The sequence below is a fragment of the Octodon degus genome, unplaced genomic scaffold, assembly GCF_000260255.1.
Source record: "Octodon degus isolate 3935 unplaced genomic scaffold, OctDeg1.0 scaffold00018, whole genome shotgun sequence".
In the NCBI taxonomy this organism is placed as follows: domain Eukaryota; kingdom Metazoa; phylum Chordata; class Mammalia; order Rodentia; family Octodontidae; genus Octodon; species Octodon degus.
Genome location: NW_004524594.1, coordinates 23,520,674 through 23,525,182, shown reverse-complemented (window position 1 = coordinate 23,525,182; position 4,509 = coordinate 23,520,674). Strand labels below are relative to the sequence as shown.

Here is a 4,509-nt window from a genome sequence, read left to right as displayed (position 1 = left end):
CCTCCTCCTGCTTCTTGTTTAAATCCAAAAGGATCAAATGCTTCCATTTTGGATAATTATGGATCAATACAAGTTTGTTCCCAGGAGCTATCACATCAATTGTCTCTATGCAGCAAAATGAATTCTAAAAATTAACATGATTTGTCAGTATTTCAAATCTTACTTTCATATAAAAACCTACAAAGAACCATAATATAGAGCAGCTTTTATTTTATTTTTTTCCTATATTTTAGGGAAGGGTCTACAGTGTGTTAAGGATCTCATTACTAGATCAGTCTCATAGCGATCCACCTGTTTACAGCCTCCTAAGAGCTGGGATTGCAGTCTCGTGCCACCATGCCCAGTCTCCATTGCCATTTCAGTGCGCCCCGGGAGGGGCTGACACAGAAGTCCCAGGGATTGAAACCCCGACCCCTGTTCTTGCTTGTAGGTCCTTTAATCTGCTGAGCTATTTGGCCTGCCCCAGTAGCTTTTAAAGATAAGCTAAAAGTTTATTTGCTTTAATCAGCTTTACCAATGTTGGCCAGGCTTTTTAAATATATACACAGGAAAAAAATATACCCACTCTACAATTTCTTATAAAATAACAGGTAAGAAGTCGACATAGGAGATGTAGAAGGGAAAAGAGAATTCACAAAGTCCTTCTCTTCAGTAACTTTCACTTCAGAATCATCGAAAAGCAACCACTTGCCCTCACACTTCTTATAGCTTTGCACTACACAGGAAATTTGGTTTTCAAAGCCACACATGCCTGTTTGGTGCCCGGATTCCTTCTTCCTGTCCACTTTGTGTGCCCCATTTGTACAGTTCATCTCAAAACTTCTACTTTCACCAAATGTGATACTGGTAGGCTTCTCAGGATTAGACACTTTATTGTAGAGCTAATAATCTGCTTTGTCCTTTTGTCCTCTGAAAGGTCCAATAACGTCTACATTTTTTTTTTGTTGTTCAAAGCTTTACTTGGCTGTGTATTTCCACCAACTCTCACTGACATCTCTTCGTCATCACACTTTTCACCTGCACCCCTTGTTTTCTCCTCTTTCAGTGAATCTGGCTTACCTACTTCATAGATCTGGTCAGCACAAAATTCTCCTTATCTAGTTTTAAGCTGTTGAGGTCAGTAACTTTAGCAGAAACAGTGGAATGCCCAATGCTAACTGTAGTGCCACTGTGCATTACAACTGCAAACAATCCATAGCTGTCATTGGTTGGCCTTGTGCTCCACTCTTCTAGTGACAATTTGAGGAGCGTCAGTAAAGGCATGTTGATCTTGGAAAGTCCACCACTGTGACACTCAAACTCCAAGCTACTAGCAGCAAAGCACTTCAAATGAATTGTTAAAACTTCAGGCACTTTGTCAAACAGAAGACTTTGCTCGGCTTCAGTGTAGTGATGGTAATTTTCACAGAAATACTTATCTCCTCCTACAATCCTCTCCACTGAATCAAACTGTGAAATTGCCCATCTCAAGATCTTTATTTCTGTTTTTGGCTTGAAGAAGCAGTAAAGAAAAGTCCAGTTCCAGATGGATTTACTGTTGAATTTTTCAGAATTATCCTCTCCTTTGGGAAGCTCATCTTCTTGTACTGGCATACTTATGTCCGAAAATCTTTCTTTTAAACTTTCACATTATAAGCAATGAGTCTTTAATTCCAGTTGACCTTGAAATAATTTTTCCACTAGTTCCAAACCAATTTGCTCTGCACCTTTGTTTATGGACTTAATTTCATTAACACCTCTAGGTGTTGTATTTTCTGGAGATTCAAGGCCACAACCTTTAGCTGCATTACTGCCTCAGCCTTCCCCATGCCCCTTTCAAAATCATACTCATGTCCTTTCGCTTGTCCTTTAGAGCCTTGGTTTGTTGTTAGTTTTCCCAGACTACAGAGCGTAGAAAGGATGCTGGGTTGCTTTGTTGCAGACTTTAACCTATTTATTTTGACTCTTGATTTCTTCTAAGAGGCTTTTATGCTCTCATTTTCAGAAACACACATGGGGGTTACTTTAAGAGGACTCTTCAGTGTATCCCCAGAAACTTTTCTTTTTCATCTGGTTTGCCATTTCTGGTTCTCATCCAAAGATGGATATTCCTTGGAGACTTTGACTTTTTTCTTCATGTTACCAAATTCAGTGTTATTTTTCCTTTTTCCATTCACTTTTGGAGGTCTTTCTTTATAGTCCTCAGAATTCCTGACTGTCCATGTTCATGCTGTTAATTCCACTCACTTCCACTTTCTGATGAGGTTTTTCTCCTACCTTTGTGGGTAACTCTACCACAGTCTTTAATTCTTTTTTTTAGGAGTTGGCATGTTTCTTGGATGTTTCCAAAAATACACTGCAATACTTCCTATGCCTTATGCTATAGAAATCCTTCACACATAGGGTTAAGTTCCCTGAGTCTATTAAGCAGTCATCTTGGCTGAGTTTCAAGCTCACCAGTGTATTTCTCAGGATTTAAGAGGAAACTAGCCTGAAGCTGTTTGACTGAAATGATTAAGGACTGTAAACTGCATGTAGATTCATAACTTGCCAAAGAATCTTCTCTGCAGTTTCCCTTTTCTTTTAAATTTGCTTCATCTGTTATCATCTCTTGCATCTTAGAGATAGTATTAAATAAGTGCTACAGTCCAGATTTAAAACAAGGAAAAATTATAATACCTGAAGTATACTATTAGGATAATAAATATTGCCAAGATTTTTCAGCCCTACAAAGGGCAACAAGTTTTCTTTCTTCTCATAGTTTACAGGAGAGGACTGTGCTGCAGGAACAACTTGGTCAATTTCTGATCCTCTATATTCAGTTTTTCTTCATTTTCTGGAGAGTCTGTAAAATCTAAGACTCGCTTAGATTCATTTTTTCTGAAAAACCTTCAAGGAAAGTCTGTTTTTCTTGGGTGGACTACCTCTTGAAAGCCCATTACTTTCACTAGGTATGACACCAGGCATTTTCTTTCCAAATCCCAAGGAGCTTGCTGTCTTCTAGGAAAGAACAAATTTCATTTTGATTTTTACAGTATCATTCTAATTGCAAAACAGTGTGGTAATTGATTCTTCCCTCTGCATCCCATTTGGATTAAACTGCTCTTTAGAGTGTATAGATCAAATGTCTTCCAGTGTGTACTGATGTTCTCTAAAGGAGTAAGAGACTTGGACTATGAAATTCCCATAATCTCTCTCCAATGATGTTGGTGGGAACCTGAAATGACACAGGGTAAAAATTATCTCTGTGGATCATCTCCAAATGATATAGGGGAAAAGTGAAACACTGGACCTGAAAGGTACCTGGAACGAGTTCATGTTCTCTAAAATGGAAGACTGAATTTTAGGAACAAAGGGAGGATATGAGCAGAATATATTTATTCAGGGAAAGAAAGCGCCTGTCCAACAGAGGGACAGAAGGGGGCACCAAGCAGGTGGTCCCCCACTATAGATTCTTAAAAGGAAATTCATTCAATAAGGAAGACCTAATATATGCAATTGTATTATGCAAAATTGGTTGTTATATTTAAATAAAATCGAGATGAGATACATTTCATGAAATTCTAGACAACTCTAAATAATCATGATTCTAACAATAGATGAAAATATTGCAAAAATTGATTTCCCAGATGGATGAAAGATCCCTGTGTAGTGACTTATTTTTATTGTCTAGTTCATATGTTACACAATTGCAAAGCAACAGTGACTGAAATAGTGACTCAATAGCTAACGTTTCCTTAGAGTTTTAAGAGCTATCCTCAGAGTGAACTGTTTTATCAGGAAACAAGCTCACATAATTCACTTGTAAAGACAGCAGCTCTTTGGTAGACATGATTGAAAGTCCCAATTAGCTATGTTATTCTAATTGAAGGCATGATGAGTAATTTAATTTAGACATGATTGAAAGTTCAAGTCTTTGAGGAGGAACTTATTTTTTTTTGCCTTTTTAAAAATTGATTTTAAAGAGGTTAGAGTAAGAATTGGTATAGTATTAGAAATGGTACACAGGTCTGGTGAGATGGCTCAGTGGTCTAAAGCACCTACTTAGAACAAGCTAAGCTAAGCAAAGCACAAGGGACTGCGGATCAATCCCCCAGCATCACATGCCAGCCAGGCCCGCCCCCTGGTGGGCTGAGCTGGCCACACACACACACACACACACACACACACAAAAAAAAAAAAATAAATAAATAAATAAGAAATGGTACACATTTAGAAGACTGAGATGACAGGTATTCAACAGGTATTGTACATGATATATTCATATTTGCATTTTTAGAGGCATAATTAGTTTATTAGGTGCTTTACTGTCTTTTTAGAATTCACATGTTGTCAGCTTCAAAGCCAAAGATAATTTTGCATATCACCGACCTGAGGACCTGCTATTTCAGGTATTAAACTATATAATCTGAATTATTACAATTGATTACAACCTAAGGTGATTCTCACCTGTTTTGACCACCATAGACTTCTTCTGGAGGTTTGAGTCAAAATGTTCTACGGTAAAACTTCAATTTATCATTTTATACT

At 37.6% G+C, this 4,509-nt stretch overlaps 1 pseudogene; it reads right to left on the bottom strand.

Annotated features, from left to right (window-relative positions):
- Positions 1 to 566: 566 nt before the first annotated feature.
- On the bottom strand, positions 567 to 2,946 carry LOC101575642 (annotated as a pseudogene).
- Positions 2,947 to 4,509: the final 1,563 nt, after the last annotated feature.